At 42.3% G+C, this 20,208-nt stretch overlaps 1 protein-coding gene across 3 annotated transcripts in view; it reads right to left on the bottom strand.

The window, feature by feature from the left end:
* INPP4B (inositol polyphosphate-4-phosphatase type II B) overlaps nucleotides 1-20,208 on the bottom strand; it is a 560,042-nt gene that overhangs the window by 368,786 nt on the left and 171,048 nt on the right. The window lies entirely within an intron of this gene.

The following is a 20,208-nucleotide window of genomic DNA, read 5'->3' on the forward strand; positions in this document are numbered from 1 at the left end:
ATGGCAATCAATGGGTCTAACCAAATGCCGGAGTCAAATATGTACCCTGACCCAACGTGGGGAGGAGGCATAGAAGGAGTAAGCCCTGGGAGGTAGTCCGTGACAAAGGTGACTTCTTTCATCCCCATTCCAGGGTGATTATATTTTGAAAATACATTCAGTGGGAGAGAGTGAGGGTGCCTGCCCTTCTACCAATCCTAATCTGAAAATGGCTTAGAAAAGAATGCACCCCTAGATGGTTAGACATGGGAGACATGAAGATCTGAGTAACCTGGTGGACTGAACGAGGGGTACTACGCACCGGATATAAGGCCTGGGGCCAGGCCAAGTCAGAAGTCTCACTAGTTTCCTTCCCGGCAACAGCTTTTCCTGACTTTTTCCCAGAGCCTCTTAGGGTTCAGAACAGTTAAATTCTGAAGTAGGAGAGGTGTTATTGATGCTCAGATTTCCATATCAATAAACAAATAAGGCAATGGCCCAATGCTGCAGGGAGAGGGGAAAGGGGCATTTTAAAAGCCAGCCAACTACATAAGACTGTCCTAGCAGGTTGCTGAATTCTCACTTTCTGAAAAAATTGCCCTTTTGTCTAAAATGAGGTGACCGAGGTTCCCAGGGAGTAGAGGACTTGTCCAGAGTGACACATGGTAAGGCCATTGCCTATGATTGAAAGCACCCAGGATCAAACCCCATGCTCCAAGTGGTGGTCATAGGTCAGGCTTTACCATATCAGAGAGAAAGCCACAGTGCTTCCTCCTCGCTTTTCTCTGTGGTAGCAGAAAAAAGGCTTGCTTGCTGCACAGTCTGGAAGATAAATTAGTATTCTCTGTAGAAACAGACAGGGTGATTCATGCGATATGGTACATAATTAAGGTCTGTGAACTCACAATGAGAAAACCAGAATGTTAGTAATCTTGGGTGAGGTGTGGCTCAAGAGGGCAGCCATACCTCATTCTTTAATTTTAATGCCTTTGAGGTAGGAGAGTTAAAAATTCCTAAGATATGAAAACTTCCCCAGAACAAGAAGTTCTTTGTAAGTTTTTTTCTCCCCAACCTCTTTATCTCTCACTTCTATCATGAAGGAAAAAAAAGAAAAAAACACAAACATCTATATGAATCTTTTATTTCATTGACAAGAAGCTCAGTTTTCCTCTCATCCCTTGTGCTTTGAAGTGTTCATTTATTCCAAACAATTATTGGGGTTTACAAGTGTCAAAGCCTCAAATTAAGACAATGTGGTTCTTACTTTCATAGACATGCACAGGGTAGCTAGAGAGATGGAGATGTAAATAAATTACCTGGAGATCAAACCCTTATCAGAATAACACTGGCAAATATGTTCTCCCATGCAGTGGGCTTTCTTGTTGTTTTGATTGTGATTTATATTGCTGTGCAGAAGCTTTTTATTTTCATGTAGTCCTACTTGTTTATTTTTCTCCTTAGTTTCCATTGCCCTAGGAGTTGTATAGGTAAAGATGTTGCTACAATATATGTCTGATATATTGCTGCCTATGGATTCTGCTAAGAGTTTTATGGTTTCCAGTCTTACATTTAAGTCCTTTATCCATTTTGTTTATTTTTGTGAATGGTGTAAGTTGGTGGTCTAGTTTCATTTTTTTGCATGTATCTGTCCAATTTTCCCAACATCATTTATCAAAGAGGCTGTCTTGACTCCATTGTTTGCTCTTGCCTCCTTTGTCAAATATTGAGTATAATGGCTTGGGTCAATTTCTGGGTTCTCTGTTAGGTTCCATTGATCAGTGGCTATGTCATATAGTTTGATATCTGGTATTGTGATCCCTCCTACTTTGTTCTTCTTTCTCAGCATTGCTGTCACTAATCATCTGAGAGATGCAAATCAAAACAACAATGAAGTACCATCTCACATCTATCAGAATGGCTATCATCAACAAACCACAAGTGCTGGTGAGGATGCAGAGAAAAAGGAACCCTGTGCACTGCTGGTGGAAATGCAGACTGATGCAGCCACTGTGGAAGACAATAGGGAGTTTCCTCAAAAAGTTAAAAATGGAATTCCCATTCAACCCAGTAATCTCACTTCTAGGGATATATATCCCAAGAAACTAGAAACACCAATCAGAAAGGATATATGCATCCCTATGTTCATAGCAGCACAATTCACCATAGCTAAGATTTGGAAACAGCCTAATTGCCAATCAGCAGATGAGTGGATTAGAAAACTGTGCTACATCTACACAATGGAATATTACACTGTTGTAAAAAGGAAGAGAGCCTGGTGCTAAATTATGGTGCCTTACAAAGAGAAAAGAATTAGTGGGGAATTTCCTTTTGAGTTTTCCTCACTGTGAAGGCACAGAAGTGAGAAGTGAGAGCAAGGAAAGGGGAGGATGGAAAGACAAGGAGGAAGCTGGATCACAAGCTATAAAAATGTCTAAGGGCCATTTCACAGCAGGGACTGGCTAATGCTCTACCATTAAGTCACTTGCATTTAAGTCCTTTATATCTCCTCAAACCTGTTATAGTTTCTCCTAGACATAAAGTTGTTGGGTGAGTGTGTCTGTTTGTCTTTCTGGAAAGAGTTGTGCTCAGTTTCTGTTTTAATAAGAGGGGAAGGGTAGCATGCAAACACTGGAAGGGCTGCATGCAAACACTGGCACTGTAATCCTCAAACTAAGCCAACTCAGTTGAAGCACAAGCTCAGAGAGGTATGTGGTCTGGAGAACATCACTTACAAGTAGCAAACTTCAAAAAGTGGGAGAGCAGCCGAAACTGGTTTGGCTCAGTGGATAGAGCATCAGCCTGTGGACTGAAGGGCCCCGGGTTTGATTCCGGTCAAGGGCATGTATCTTGGTTGCGGGCACATCCCGAGTGGGGGTGGGGGGGAGGGGGAAAGAGGCAGATGATCAATGATTCTCTCTCATTGATGTTTCTAACTTTCTATCTCTCTCTCTTCCTCTCTGTAAAAAATCAATGAAATATATTTTTTTAAAAAGTGGGAGAGCAGCGGACTTTCGTAGGGCATAGAATAGTGACTCAGGCTAATTTCCTTTTCTTTTGAGGGAAGGGATCCCCTAGCTGATGCTGGAGTTTTATTTTAAGTCCTGTTCAGGGTTCTTTGAATGCTGACACAACAGACAGTTTAAGTCCCTGGTTTAAATCCCTGCCCTGGTTCTGAACCAGGAGCAGATGATAACACACGGTGGCATGCGTATTTCAGAGGTTGTAGCAATTGACTCAGCATCAACCAATTCGGTTATGGGATTTCTACCACAAATTCAACGTGAAGTTGTGGAAAGTACTTGAAATCACTTACAGAATTTGGGTAAGGACTCTAACTAGGATTGAATGCTGGGGGGGGGGCGGGGAGATGGCCAATGCCAAATGGAAGGGCTCTCAAGAGCATGGCTGCTAGAGCTTTAGTATGCACATGAACCACCCAGAAATCTGTTTAATTGCAGATTCTGACTAGTAGGTCCAGGGCAGAACCTGGGTTCTGCATTTCTGACCAGCTCCCAGATGATGGATGATGCTGGGCTGCTAGTCTGGGGTCCACACTTGGCGCAGAAAGGCTAAATTGCTTTGTGAAATAGCAAATATAAGAGTCTGATGTTTATTAAATTAACATCATATCAGTGGGAATTTTTCCTTTTCTGTTTTTGCCTTGACACTTGGAGTCTTTGGGGAAGAAAAAAAGAAAGTATTTACTGGAAAAGCACACCAACTATCAGAGCACAGTGTCAGAGAAACTGGATTCCTACAGTAGACTGGTGATTAGACCAGCTTTTGAGCCTTTGGTGGCGTCACCGATTACCAAACACTAGGGATCTTCTTGGGACATTTAATACCAAGGGCTAGAGAGGATTTACAGAAGAAGCCACACTGATTCTCAGATAAATAAATAGAATATAACAAATGAAACACTTGCTGCAATTTGTTTAATGTTTACCACCTGTCAGGCACCATTTTAAGTATTTTATCACTTAATTATTAATATCTCAGTAATCACATGAGGTAGGAACAATTGCTAACTCTACTGTAGAGATGAAGAAACTTAGATTCAGAGAGAGAAAGTTACTCGCCCAAGGTCACACAGCTACTAATTAGCTGGACAGGTATTTGAACACAGGCCATCCTGCTCTGCAGTCCACTCTCATAACCACTATGCTGCCTCCACCTTCTGTCTCCATTGCTCTATCAAATCAATGGAGAATTGCTATAAAAACCAACAATCTCCAGGATGCAAATGGACATTTTGGGTCCTCTCAGTAACAGTGGATAATGCAGACCTCTCCTTCTCTGAGTATTATTTTCCCCTTGTTTTTAGGGCGGAGACACTCCTCGTTTCTGTTCTATTTTTCTATAATTCTTCTGTTTTCAGTATCCTTCTGCCACATCAGGACATCAGAATCTCTCCATGCCTGACAAGCAAGAAATGCTGGGAATCGATGCCCACTACTCAGCTAATGACAAACAGGAAAGGAGCTGGGCATAAATATCTCAGCTGCTTTTCCTTCAACAGGGGTAACCCTGAGGTGCATGTTCCGTACTGGCTTCTAGAAGTACCCAACAGTTATAAGGTCGTAGACACCCTAGTAAATTCCTCTAAAATGCACCTTCCATGACTCTCCTTCCCTTCTCCATCTCACTTCCTCACTTCCCATCAGTGTTCCCTGGGATCAGCTCCCGAATAAAACACCTGCCCTTAAGCCTGTCTCAGGGTCTGCTTCTGGAGAAGGCCACACCAAGACACACCCTCCACCGGATTTTCTTCAATCCCCATCCCAGTGAATGGATGCACCGTCAGCCTAATTCCACTGGCTAAATAAATAAATAATTCCACTGGCTAGAAACCCACTTGGCCTTGACCTCTTCTGCCCCCCTAACACTTCAGATCCACTAACAGTAAGTCCTACAAACTTTCTCCATTCAATAGCTTCAAAGTGTCCCCTCCTCCAACTTCTTCATTGCCTTCTTGCCAATCGTTTCTCCCCTGATATAGTAAAAACAATTAAAAAAACAACAAAGAACCTTTACTTGATTTTCTTCACACTCTTGACTCTCAAACCAGTACGCAGTGAGAATACTATGCAAACGTGCTCATGTCACACTCCCCAAGCAGCCCCCCTCTTTAGAGCCTTTGGTGGCTCTGTCTGGCCTTTAGGCTAAGGAAAGACAAGCTCAGCCAGAGGAAAAGGTGCAGCAGAGTTTTGCTTTTTCCTTTCGGCTTCATCTTGCATCACATGATTCCTCACACCCTCTGCTCCACCCAGTCTGGACCTTGAGCCAGCGCTGTTGTACTTCTAGCCTCACTAATGGATTTTAGTGAAGTGAGAAAACAATTTAGTTGGTTGAGATCAGCATTTTATTTTAATGAAATGGCAGAAAAGAAACACATCAGGCTGTTATTTGTCAGAACTTTTTTTTTTTTTTCAGTGATGTGTGTACAGCATTGTGATGAAAAAACTATTTATAACCAAATATCACAGTCAAAAGGAGTTTGCAAAATGATGCCTTAAACATACCATGTTCTCTCCTGCCACTGAGCCTCAGCAGATGCTGTTCCCTCGGCCTGGAAAGCCCTGCCCCGACTTTGCCTAGGGATCCCTGTGCACCCTCCTGAAAACACCTGTATCCATGCTGGGTCCTGCTGGGTCCTGATGGTCCCCCTTCCCAGGCAGCACCAGGTGTAGCTGAGAAGAATTCCCCCTCCAAACTGAGGAAGATTACAGGTAAAGCCATGAACAGTCCAAATATTAGGCTGCGGGGTGGCTATCAACCATATAGACACAAAAGGTGCCTGTGGGAGAGAGGGCGGGAGGGAGAGTCTGCAGAGGTTCCCCAGCCATCAGAGTGTGGCCAGTGGGACTTGTACGGGACATTCCGGCACTCTGCAAAGGACAAATCAAAGGTTGACAACATATTGCCATGATATCATATTTAGAAAGCTAGTTCAGCAGGCCAGAGAGAGTCAGTAAGCATATCTGTAAAGACAGCAGCTGTTGGGTGGAGAGGGAGGGGCAGGAAAGCCTGAAAGATAAGGAGAACGAATATGCGTGACTGGCTAACCATGCTGTCTATTCCCAGATCTATTCGATCCTAAATAACTGTAAATCAGCATTTTAAAGTTGATGTAGATAGTCTCTGGAGCCAACTTTAATAGGGTGAGGACCCTGCGGCTGGTTGGAAAAAAAAAACACACACTACTTTAAAACATTCTTGTTTCCGCCTACTTGGCAGAAAATGAATATATTTATTTTCCATTCGGTGAGAGATGAGAGTTCTCAGCTGTGGGTGACCTGTGGGGACACACAGGTAGGAGTGTGGAGATGGAATGAACTTAAACCTCTCAATTGATAGGTAAGGAAACTGAGGCTCAGTCAGAAGCCAGGACCTCGGCTAGCCACAGGAAGGTTCTGTCCGCACTACCTCAGGTGGTCAACGTGCCAATCCTGAACAAGACCCATGTGCGTCTCCTTGTTCTACACCAGCAAGACCAACAGACTTCTCGGGCACACTGTGGGAGGGAGAGGACGGGCAAGTTCTGTGTGCCCTGCCACCAGCTGAGTAGGGGCAGCACCACATGCAGTACCCCTCCGTCACTATGGCAGGCCATGGCTGGGGCCCTGACTCCAGACAGGATTGTAATATGTATGTAAACGGAGAAACAACTATTGGTTTTCAAATGAGGATGTGGGTTAGGGTTATGGTAACTGAAATAGAAAAAAAAAGAGGGGGGGGCAAATAGAGACAATTTGGGGCAAAGGTGAAAGAACCTTGTCTGACTAAGTACAAGGGGTACAGAGGGGAAAAGTAAGGAAGAAGCTAAGGCTTGGGGAGAGGGAAGGAAACGTGTGCCACTGCCCAAAACAGGTCCCGTGAGAAGAAGAGGCATCCCAGGTCCCAGAGAGAAAGACCAAGAGCTCAGTGGGGACAGCTTAACTTTGAGAAGAGGATAGGATATGCATGTGGACATTTCCTGTTGATATGTTATTTAGGGGAAATGTTTTATATCACCTGAGACAGATTTATTTCCACTTTGAGTCAGAAAGAGGAACGTAGCAGTTAGAGTAAGAAGGATAAGGGCCTGAGGAGGCACACTGACTGCTGGGGAAAGTATGAGTGGCGGTTTTGATCATCTCCGAAGCAGCTACCTGGGAAACGTGCCTTGTCCCTAGAGATTCTGGCAGGAGAATAGCAGACAGAGGCTGAAAGGAGCTCTTTCTTCCCTTTTTGCTGAAGTCTCAAAACCGCTCTGCTGAGATCCCAGGGCCTGCAGCCAGCCTCCAATATCACATCCAAGTTGGCCTGGGAGAGCTTTCAAAGAGGCTTGCCTGGAGAAGCCTGTGGTGCTGGGATGGATGCAGGGCTGGGGGGCAGGGGGCAGGGTCCATCTTCAGAAGGTGGGGGAGGCTGGCCATCAGCAGGGTGAGGCTGCTGACAGGAAACTGGGAGAGACATGGACAGGAGAAAATAAAGAATGGATAAACGTTGGAGCTGAATTCAGGTTCAGATGTCAAGATAAACACAGGTAAGAGGCAAAGAGGACTGTGTAAAACTCCCTTAGTTCCCAGAAATGGAACTTCTGTGAAAGTCAGACTCACCACAGAGAATCACTTCAGAGAACTGAAGAGACAACAAAGGCCTTGAAGTTCATCAAGTCCACCACCCCCGCCTCCTCCCCCGCCTCCTCCCCACACACACTCACACACAGAAACACGGCCTCCGCCCAGGAAGAAACTGAACCAGAGAGGTCAGGTGACCTGCCGGTGGCAGTGGCAGAATCCCTGTGAAGACACAGGATTATACACACACGCCAGGTGTCCTCACCGTCCCACACTGCATCACAAAGCCTGTTAAAGATAGGGTCGTGGTAAGCCCAAACATGTGGAGTCATAACGTGTATCTGATAAATAGTAGAACTGTACAAGTAGTAATAGGGAATATCTGAGATGAAATATAAGATGAAGTTGAGATAACATCTTACCTAATAATAGACAAACATGTAAATTGAACATACCTCTGCTATGCCCACAGCCCATCCGGGTGAGTATGCAAATTAGAAGGCAAAAAAAATGGCCGATACCCAACTGCTTCAGGCATGGAGTGGGGCAGGATGCCTGCTATGAGAAGGAGGGCGAGGAAAAGATCTACAGGAGCGGAGTGCCGCAGCGAATACAAGACTGCAGATTCTGGGAGTCTGCAGTGAAGATGAAGATGGCAGACTCCAACCGGAGTTTGCAGCAAAATGAAGAAGGCAGACTCTGACTGGAGTAAAGGCCTGGGTCCCAGGTGCCGGGGTAAAACCAGTGCTGGAAACCAAGGAAAGGGAGGCCTATTGCATGAATTTCTTCACGCAATGGGCCTCTAGTATACCATATAAAAGATCAAATGGAAATGAGATCCCCAAGTAGGTGCATCAGAAATGGTAGAGTTGTCCATGACAATATCTAAGTCTGCTATTGCAGAGCTTCTGGTCTCATCTGGGAGTTCAGGCTCTGCTTCCCCCTCTAGATCTGGTCCTGCCTCCAGAGCCACTAGGAACTCCAAACAAGCAGTTCAGTGGCAGTCAAGCCTGTTTCTAAGCTGTGTGTTTGAAGCACAAGCTGCTTGGGGCTGAGATTAACCTCATCGCCCAGTTGCTCTACATTCCTGATTCCAACCAAGACAGCCATACTGCCCTTTTCAACCCTAAAACACTAATCACAGTCTTTCCATCGGAATCTAAAACCCAGCCTGTCAACTCAGCTCTAGTCAGGCATCATTCCTCTGTCTGACCCTCTTTCCAACCTTGACCCCAAATTTCAAGTCCAGCCTTGTATTCAGGTCACTTGTTGCCCATTTTGTCTGTTGCAGCTGAATGTCCAGACTGTCTCTACTCCACCATCTGGCCTCATGGCACTAATTTGTCCTGCACCTTATTCCTTACACCTGCACTATTTTCCAAATGTCATCATCCTGGCCTAAATAAGACACTGACCACAATTTGATTTTGGCAGCAGAAAATAAGAAAAGAAGAAAGGTGAAAACTAAAAGTTAAGGGGGAAATAAGGTTTCTTTTAGAAACAGTGATTACTAATGTGATAAATAAGAAACATAAACGAGACAATTCAACCATCCATAGAAATTATTCAAATCCCACTACGTTATGCTGCTGTTAACAAGTTCAACTTGGAAATCTCAATGGATTACCATGAGAAAGGGTTATTTCTCCATCCCGATATATTTTTAGTGCGTGATGGTTGGTGGGGGAGAACTTGCTCTACGTAGGAGCTAGACTAATGAAATCTCTGGTTCTGGAAGCTTCTTTTTTTTAAATTTCTTTATTGATTGAGGTATTACATATGTTCTTATCCCTCTATTACCCCCCATCCCCCTCCACTCATGCCCTCACCCCCCCTGTTGTCTGTGTCCATTGGTTAGGTTTATATGCATGCATACAAGTCCTTTGGTTGATCTCTCCCCCTTATCCCCACCTTCTCCTACCTTCCCTCTAAGGTTTGAAGGTCTGAACAAAGTTTCTCTGTCTCGATCTGTTTTGGAGCTTCTTGACCAGGAGCAAGTCTCCTGGATTTCCTTGCAGGTGAAGAGAGACTGGAATTCCCTCAGGGCATTTTCACAGCCTCTGCCTGGAAGTAGTACAGATCACTTCCTCTCACAGCCCATTAGCCAGAGGTGGGTAAGGGATCCCCCAACTTCAAAGAGACTGAGAAGCCCAACTTCTCCATTTGGCCCAAAGGAGAGAAGTACTGGGGGCCAGGAATGCTAGAGACATTACACAGATTCCAGCTGAAGCAGCCCCAAAATTCTTGCACTTGTTGCATTAGCAAAAGGGATAATTCACTGGCAGTTGTGACAACGCTTCTTGTTTTAAGTTGACAATAAACAAAGCAGTTGGCAATAAGTCTGATAAAAAGGAAATGATAGTGCATGTGTTAAAAGCTGAGAGAACCAAAGGTACCAGGGAGCGGTCCTACTACTACAGTAGTATTGCACCGTTCCGTTTGTGTTTCTTTTGTTTCCATGGCTTGAGGAGAAAAAAATTTTAATGTCATTTTTAATGTGCACCTTGTATTTAATGAACTAAGATTTTAAAATGGAGCATTTCCTCTCCTTTTTATGGATAATCACATATAATATCCCACAGCATAAAACACCAAAGATGTCATGTCAAAAGCAATTTTTAGTGTTTCAGTGTGGCAGCTGGCATGCAAATAGTAAAATCACAGGCATCAGTTTTATCAATATAGTGATTTAATTCTAGAGTGTCATATTTCCACACATATTTCAACTTGTAACCATAGTCATATAAACCATGGCACGAATTCACATAGGCCTGGCATTAAAATACTTTCAATTCTCAGTGCATAAAATGAACTTGTTGGCAAGAGTATGCTAAAAATAATGAGGAAAATAAGCTGCTGAATTATCCTCTATTATTGCTCGCTCTTCTTCCCATGTTCTATGTTAAAAAGCTTTTGAGTTGTCTATCTCTATTTAGCCCATGGCATGGTCTTATGCACTTTAAAAGCCTACAATTGGATTAAGGCAGCTGTAGTTCTGTCCATCCGATTTGCCTAGGACTGGACTCTATTGAACCTCATCACATCTCCAGACATCATATCAGATGAGCAGCAGGAAATACTAATAAGCAAGTATGTCTCCTCTCATTTGGGGCTTATTGAGCAAGGTTCTCTTTAGTGGTTCCCCACGGAAGTGAATTGTTCTGGTGCGATCTCACCCTCAACCCCAGAGGCCTTTGGCTGAAGGACACCTTCTGAAAGCCTCATTTTCCACCACCCTTGCTAACCACGACTGGGCCCCAAAGAGAATGACAGGTTTGCCCGGGTCCTCGCTTCTGCAGCTAGGAGGGAGCATGGATGCAAGGCAGCCAGCCCTGTCTGTGGAATTTAGATCCTTTTTAATCCTGAAAGACCAAAAATCCTAGTATTGATTTTTCAAAATCAGCCTCACACAGGATGATAAGACCTTTACTGTCATTTTGGTGAAAACTGAAGTGTCCTGTCAATATCACCTATTAATAGTTGTCAAACCAGCATTATAAATTCCCTCAAAAAATTTTAATTAGATCACATTTCAATTTAACAGAATGTATATGTTAGAGCTAAACTCACTAATGACATGTCATAAATTTTCAGGAGACTAGAACTTAGTTTTTGATGTGTGTGTGTGTTTTCCATCAGAGCTGCTGGATGACCAAAAGGTAAAAATTTAAAAATTCTCTATTCACTGGTTTTTATAGATATATCCCCTGGTGGAAAAAAATAAGATATACTATTATATTACTTAAAAAAAAAACAAAAAACACTTATGATAAGATGAAAATAAACTTTTGAATCAGAAATTATTTCACATAAATAGATACCCATTTTATAAATTAAAAAATGGAAGGAGCTCTGGCCAGTTGGCTCAGTTGGGTGGAGCACTGTCTTGTGTACCAAAAGATTAAGGATTCAGTTCCAGGTCAGAGGCACATACTCAGGTTGTGGGTTCAATCTCTGTCAGGGTGCGTATGGAAAACAGCTGTTCCATGTTTCTTTCTCTTTCTCTCCCCCTTCCTCTCTCTCTAAAAAATATCAATAAAAAACTTATCCTCAGGTGTGGAATAAATTTAATAATAATAAAAAAAACGAAGAAGATTCTATGACTTGCTCAAGTTTCTAAATGTGATTTATAAATGGAGCAAGAAATAGAATGTTTCCTCCTAACTTTAATTCAAATATCTGATTTGATGATTTGGAGTACTTATAAAGATCTGTAAACGCTGAAATGTGTTTTTGTGCATACATTGTAAGAAAGATTCTAGTCCTAGTTAGTTTGGCTCAGTGGATAGAGGGTCAGATTGGGGTCCTGGGTTTGATTACAGTCAAGAGCACATGCCTGGGTTGCAATTGCAGGCTAGATCCCCACTAGGAGGGCAGCAGATCAATAATTCTCTCTCTTCATTGATGTTTCTGTTTCTCTCTCTCTCTCTCTCTCTCTCTCTCTCTCTCTCTCTCTCTCTCTCTCTGTCTCCCTCTCTCCCTCCCTCTCTGAAAGCAATAAAAATGTTTTTAAAAAGAAAGATTCTAACTAAAGTTTAAATAACATGTTTTTTTCTCCATAAAGTTTCTTTGTACATTTCAAGTGTCCAGCATCATGTCTAGATTTCTTTTTTTTTTTTTTTCCCTCTCTCTTTCTCTTTTCTGTCTTTTTCTTGAGATTCTAAAAGGGGGAGAAAAGACGGAAAAGGAGATTTTGTCAGACAGTTTTAAAAGAGAAAAAGAAGACCTTTAACGTAGAAAAAATAATAATAATCCAGATTTTTAAAGAGGGAGTGTGGAAAGATGCAACTACATTATTTTACTTTATATGGATAGAAAGAAAAAAGTTACCTAGCTTGCTATTGCTTGGACAAGGATGGGGATTCTCTTATGAGGCTCTGAAAGGTTTTACAGTTGAAAAGTAATGTGAAAAACAATCACTTCTGCCACTGAATGATTGTTATAAGGCTCAGCACCTTCAATAAAAGATGCTTCTGTTCAATTTCCAGTCACATCAAATTCTCATTACAAGCAGCTCAACCCCATCTCTCCATGAGCCAGACTGTATCAAAAGCAGCAGCTTTATGCATTAAGTTTTGTAACACGCACTTACATCCCATATATCCCAGGTAACAAAGCAAATTCTAGGACTTTCCCCCTCGGTGACTGACTGACAGGCTTGGATGCCAAACTTCAATGAGACCTGGTGCAGAGGAGCACTGGTGACCGAGGTGCCTTGAAAATAAGAAGGAAATGCTGCTGCTTTCTGTAAAACCCATTGTCCGCCTCCCAAATGTTTGCAGAAAATCTATTTTGTGTGAAAGAAAAAAATTAAGGATTGCTGGGAGTTTAATTCAGAATCCATGAGGAGGAAAATTAAAGAGGCAATAAGCTCCCCCCCCACAAAAAAAAAAAAATCCTAGGGCAGAAATCTCTAAATCCTACTTAGTGATTCCCAGGCCATTCTCTCTTCCCATGTTATTTGCAAATGGTGGATATTGCTAGATTTCCTTGTGAGAAAATGAAATGAAATGCCACTGAGGTTAGAGCTCCAACACTGACCATGGAAATGAGACCAGGGAGGTGCAGAGTGTAATGATGAAGGCGAGGCTCAGAGGGGGAGCACCGAGTCAAGACATAACTCACCTCACCAGCAAAGAGATCAACGGACTTGACCTCAGACAGTGTTGCCCTTTAAAGAAAGCTCTTTTTGAGCCGTGAAGAGCCACTCAAGTCAGCAGAAAGATGAATATCGCTTTCAAAACAGAAAATAGGTCAACTGACATGACAGAATGAAAGCTGGAGGCTGTCAATTTTTTGTAAGGCAGTAAAGTTGAAACTGAAAGGTAAAATTTAAGGATCCAAGAATGGTAGGTTTTCTTACTAGCAACGTGTCCAGTCTCCTGCTAAGAGTCTGTAGCTTGCTGTGCCTGGGAATGTTGGCCTTAGTTTAAGATTTAACCAAACAGGCGAGATTAAATGGTGCATGCTTATGGACACTGCTCACAGGCACTTCAAAATAGGCTAATTGGAGAGGAGTTAGGTGACAGAGCTGGAAAAGAAACAGCAACATTTGGCAATGGAATGGTTTGAAGGTGAAATAACAGTGTTCATAAGGCAAGAAGAGTGATAGTGATTTTAAAAATTAGAATCCAGTTTATGGTTACGTTATACGTGAGAATGATGAGGTAGCATACATAGACCCATGGAGCAGATTCAAAAAATATCCATAATGCTTTGCAGTACTTCTGATCAAAGCAGTGGAGTCTGTTTGCTCATCCTCAAATTGGGGCTCATGCTGTAATTGGTGTGGGCCAATAGAAAGTGGCAGAAATGATATTGTGCCAGTTCTGAGAATAAGCCTCCCAAGAACATGCAGCTTTCCTCTCATCTTCTCCCTGTTTTACTCTCTCTATCGGAACTTGTCACTTCCGTCTGAACGAGCCCCAGGCCTCTATGGGATGAGGGAGTCACTGCATAGTGATCACCACTGCTCTGATGCCAGTTCCGGAAGCAGGGCCACCTAACTGTTCAGTAGCTTACTATAGACCTGGGAGCAGCCCTGGCTGCATTAGCAGAAGAATTGGCTGGCTGACCACAGACCAAATTGCCAACCTGTTGAATTATGAGCTAAATAAGAAGTAGTTATTTTAAGCCACAAAGTTTGGTGGTGATTTTTTAAATGCAACAAAAGATAATGGACAGAATCTATGTATTATTCTAAAAAAAAAAAAAAAAAAAAAAAAAAAAAAAAAAGCCTCACATGTCAAGTATCACCTCAATCTGACAAACTTTTATTGAGTATTTACTATGCACCAGACATGCTGACCCAGCTCAGTAATTGCTCCTTGGGAACACAGAACCCAATGATGCGCAGTGCATCCTGGGGGTGCCAGGGAGGTCTGCAGATGAGAACAGCTGAGTGAAAATATACTTATGAGTGGGTCAGGTGAAGTAAGGGAGGACAGGGATTTCAGAGGAAATGGCAAAGGTGAACAGAAGTTAAACAGCAAGGGATAAGAAGGAAGATAAAAGAATATATATTAGTAAGATGTAAAGTGTGTGACATATTCAAGAAATGGCAATAAACAAGACTGTAGGAGTTAGTAAGAGCCAGGCCAGGCAAGGTGTTGGATGCTCATAAATAGATCAGAACAAAGCACTTGTATTGATACATACCCGGGCTAGCAGCTTTCAAACACTGAGGCACCTGAAAGCAATCTAATGGTGGTAAGAATAGAAATGTCTAGGGTCTGTCCATAAATTCTGATCCAGGAAGTATAATGGAAGCCAAACTTGGCACTTCAAGTTTTTTAATTTTGCATTTTTTTTTAATAAAAAAAATCAGGGTTTTTGGTGCAGACTGTTCATGGGCCACGTTCTAAAAAGCATCACTAGTCCCAGTAGACATAAACCAGCACTGACTGAAGAGATTTTAAACATAGGGTGGTTTGTCACTATCTATATTATTTTCAGGTTGGCATTTAAGACTGATGCTTCTGGCTGCAGTCTGGTAGGTAAATTGAAAAACCAGAGTGAAAGTGGCAAGAATGAGAGAATCTGAACTAGGACTGTGGTATTAAGGATGGGAAGAAAATGTGTGACATGTTTGGGAGGTTAGCTTGCTCGGGATTTTTTTTAATCCTCACCCAAGGATATTTTTTCCATTGATTTCTAGAGAGACTAGATGGTAGGGAGAAAGAGGAGGAGGATGAGAGAGAGAGGTGGAGAGAGAGAAATACTAATGTGACTGGTTGATTAGAAATATTAACCAACTGGTTGCCTCCTGTATGCACCCCTACCTGGAATGAGGAGCCTGCAATCAAGGTACATACCCTTGATGGGGAATCAAACCCATGAGCCTTCCATTCATAGGCCGATGCTCTAACCACTGAGAAAACTTGCCAGGACTTGCCAGGGATTTTTGTTGACTGGAAAGAAGGAGGGGAAGGAAAGGAGAACTATCAAAGATGGCACCCAGATGAAATTAGATTTTAGATATCTTAAAATGTCCAGAAAGCACTGGTTTGGAAGTTAGAGGTATAGATTTAGGAGTCATCAGTATACGGATATAAACTAAATCATGGCAGTTGGGGAGAGGTCTTGGGGAGAATAAATAGAGGGGCATGTCAAGGACAGAACCCAAAGATACATAAAGAACGTCTACAAGATGAGTAGCAGCAAAGGAAGCTGAGAAGAACTACCATAGAGTTATGAGAAAAACAAGGCGATAGTGACTTTATAGTCCCGGTAGCTATAAACTAGCACTGACTGCTCCAGGCTAACCATGGTACATAGACACCCTACTCAACAATTAAACTCATCCTTCAAAGTCTCCTAAAATCACTGTCAGGCTCGATTCACTAGAGAGTTGGGTGCAGGAATTGAATAGAGTAGTTTGAATAGATACTTTGAGATAAACATGTGAAAATAGAATTTATACAACCCTTTTAAGAAATTATAAAGTATGCAGAAAATTATACATAAAAATATATACATGTAACTACTAAGCACTTTGGTAAACAATCTTATGAAATCTCTTTGTCCATATATAATTTTAAGTAAATAGGATCTTTAATTTTATATATGAATATCCATATATATTATAGTATCTATACTAATAAAAGGACAATATGCTAATTAGACAAGACATCTTCTGGATGACCTTCTGGACAAAGCCATGGTCATGGGCTGAGGCAGAGGCAGTTAGAAATGATCAGGCCGGCAGGAGAGAGTAGTTAGGGATCAGGCCAGCAAAGGAGAGCAGTTAGGGATCAGGCCAGCAGGGAAGACCAGTTAGGGTGATCAGGCTGGCAGGGGAGAATAGTTAGGGGGATCAGGACAGCAGGCAGGTGAATGGTTAGGAGCCAGCAATCCCAGGATCAGGCCTAAACCAACAATTAGACATCCCTCCAAGGGATCATGGATTGGAGAGGGTACAGGCCGGGCTGACCACCATGCACAAAATTTCATGCACCAGGGCTCTAGTCCTGTATAATAAAATCCTAATATGCAAATATACCAAGTGGCAGAATGACCAGTGGAACGACCGGCAGAATGACCAGTCACTATGACGCACACTGACCACCAGTGAGCATACACTCAACACAGGAGCTGGTCCCGGTTGGGGCCAGCGAGTGGTTGTGCCAGGCTGCCAGCCAAGGTGGGTGCCAGTGGGAGCCCCCCCAATTGCCCTACCCACTGGTTGTCCGCAGAGATCAGCCCTGATTACCAGCCAAGCCCAGGGACCCTACCCATGTACAAATTTTGTACACCGGGCCTCTAGTATGTAATAAAATTGTCATATTTACCCAAAAATATTGTCACCTGCATGCTAGAGATCTATATTAGTGCTGGAAAACTTTTTCCTTAAAAGGCCTGATAGTAAATATTTTAGGCTGTCTGATCCACATGGTGCCCGTTGCAGCCCCAAGGCCCCGTATGCACTGTAATACACAGCATCCTTAGACAATATGTCAATGAATGGTCATAGATGATCTGACCCATAGGCTGTGTTTGCCAAATGCTGATCTATATCTTTAATGACTTCACACTGCTTACAGCTATACCATAAATTATTTAACCAACCTCACTTCAAGAAACGTAACCCAAGGCGATTTTCAAATGTTTAAAAATGTAAGATCAAATAATATGTTTAATACAGAGTTATATATCATTCTGGAAAAACAGAGACAATGAAAATGTTCATCAGAAAGAGATTAATGACATAATTTTTGGTAATTCATTTCAAAGTTAAAACACCAAGTACACGTTTATTTCTTTTCTGAATTATCTGTCCCCTAACTCAAATCAGTTTCTTCAGTTGCAGAGATCTGAAAATTTTTTTTCACTATCAGTTGTAATGTGGTTGGTCATTGTTTTTTCTACATGACCATGACAGGGAGATAAATATGTATAAAATTATAGTACACTCTATAATGTATAAAATTATAGTACAATTTAAATGCTACTTAACCTATAGAACCTACTCACATTTCTCCAATGTCCCACTCTTATTCTTTTTGGTCCAGGATCCAATCCAAAATCACACTTTTTATTTACAACAAGGGGCCTGCAAGCCTCCTTTAATAGAAGAAGGTTCTCAGTCCTTTGTTTTTCATGACCTTGATAATTTTCAAGAGTACTAGATAAGCACTGTGAAACCCCAGGACCAATGAACCCATCTAGCACCCAGATCTTGATTTCTAAATACCGGGCTCCAATAAAAGAAAACTATAAGTACTTGGAGAAACAGCTGCGAAAAGTACAAGATGAGCCTGAAACATCTTGTGGTGCCTGGAAATATGAAAGTGCTTAAAAAGGGTGGGAGCATATTCTAAAAGGACACAGAAGCCAACTAGGAGGTGAGTTACAAAAGCCAAATCTGAGAAAACTGAATAAAGTAAATGACTGGATAGATTATAACCCAGGACACAAAATAAGAATTCACTTGTTCATACTAATATAAACAATGAATGCACAAGTGAATGGATGAATCCTATATAATAAAAGCCTAATATGCAAATTGACTGAACAGTGGAACGGCTGGTTGCTATGATGTGCACTGACCATCAGGAGGCAGACGCTCAACACAGGAGATGCCCCCAGATTTGCAAGCCCCAAGGTGGGTGCCTACGGGGGCACCCTGATTACCCCGCCGGTCACCCAACAGATCAGCCCTGATTGCTGGCCAGGCCTAGGGATCCTACCCATGCACAAATTTTGTGCATCAGGCCTCTAGTAAGTAAATAAAGAACAGTAAACTTTTCCTTATTATATGATACATTTCCAACTAGTATCTGTAGATTAAGAAATGGTTGCAATTTTTAAAAATCACCATTAAGTAAACACCACAGTATTGTTTTCAGTAGGAATCATCAGCCAAAACTGGTTTGGCTCAGTGGGTAGAGCATCGGCCTGTGGACTGAAGGGTCCCAGTTTGATTCCGGTCAAGGGCGTGTACCTTGGTTGCAGGCACATCCCCAGTAAGGGTTATGCAAGAGGCAGCTGATCAATATTTCTCTCTCATCAATGTTTCTAACTCTCTATCCTTCTCTCTTCCTCTCTGTAAAAAATCAATAAAATACATTTTTTTTTAAAGAACTATCAATGGATGCTAAAATTAGTGGGGAAAGGGTGATAACTAGCTACTTAAATACTCTTGGATTATTTCTCCATAAGATCCTTGTTATATACAAGAAAATTCAGTAACTTTTCAATGGAGAAACCCATCACTGTCACCTTCATCAAGTGATCAAAGTTACCATTTTTTGTAATCGAACAAATCAACATCAAATGCCTTTGAATGTGATTGATGTACTGAGAAGGTCAGAACCTCACTTTCTGGTATCTTTGCCAAAATGTAAAACCTGAATTCAAGAGAAAATTGTATTGATTGTCAGGGTCCAGTTGACCCAGTATTAGACACATTAGGGTACACCATGTATTAGACGCATTTTCAGTGTGGCCTTTATTCAGTTCACAGAGAGATCCAGCTAAAGACTCTTAGGAAGAAAAATTATAGGCGGCAAGCAGAGCCTCAAGAAGATTAAATTGGCAGCGAGGATAAGATACAAATTGAGGGGAGTAAAATGGAAGCTACAGAAGGAGTCCATGCCTGTGAGGAATCGGCTACATTATTTCAGGCACATTGTCATAATAATCTTGACTAGGGTACTGGCTGTAGAAATGAAGAAGGGAGGGTAGACGGAGAAATAATGTGAGGAAGAATCAAAATGATTTTCTACTCTCGGAAGGCGAGGGTGCTGGAGAGGTGTGAAAGGATGGTCCCTATTTATTAGAAGGAGCAGGCAGCGGGAAAAGTCAGTCTGCCACCTGGGAGAGAGAGATAACCTATAGGAATGTCTGTGTGACCCATTAAGAAACTGAGTTTGAAGAGAATGTTTAACCTGTGCAGTTACAATACGAGTAAGGGGCAGAACCAGTGCTTAAACTCAAACCTAAGCTCAGAAGTTCCTCCAGCCCATAGGAAGTAGTGTCTACTGAGACTCTTCGAGGGATTTTTTTTAAATCTGCAAACGTCTGCAACTGTCAGTTTTGAAATGCACAAACCAACAGACTTATGTGAAAAATTATAAGCAACTCATAAAAAAATGTAAAAGAATAGTGAAGTTCCCTTTTCATCTGTGAGTTGCATTGGGCTATCTTTCCCAAAAGGACCATGTTTCCCAGGCTCCTTGGGCTTTCAGCAGTCACCTGATGGATTGCCAGAGCCTTTACATCCTTAGAGATCACTCACTCCAGTGTCATCCCTTTAAAGGTCAGGTATCTGATCCCTCACATTCAAATATTTCTACGTAAGTTAGATGGAAAGGACGCTGGTGTGTGTAATTTAATTCACATGGGATCTCTTAGGCTGTTTTAAGAGTAGACGGAGGTAGAGTTTTAGGTCTCAATTCCCTATATAAATTGGCAAAGGGTTGCGTCCTGAATACCTGCATTGACTAGAAGTGTAATCCTTGGAATGCTGCTGAATCCACAGACAGCAGCATAACCGAGGGCAGCTCTGCAGGTGGGCAGAAGACCCATCGCTCAACCCATGTGGCTGTAGGCACAACAGCCTTAACAGGAAAGGAGGGTGGGCAGAACATGCTGATCACTAACCATAGCTATAACTAGACGTCTTCCAGCAATCCACACCTGGTGACGAGAGGTGTTGAGACTAGGG

The sequence above is a fragment of the Pipistrellus kuhlii genome, unplaced genomic scaffold (assembly GCF_014108245.1).
Source record: "Pipistrellus kuhlii isolate mPipKuh1 unplaced genomic scaffold, mPipKuh1.p scaffold_m20_p_8, whole genome shotgun sequence".
Classification (NCBI taxonomy): domain Eukaryota; kingdom Metazoa; phylum Chordata; class Mammalia; order Chiroptera; family Vespertilionidae; genus Pipistrellus; species Pipistrellus kuhlii.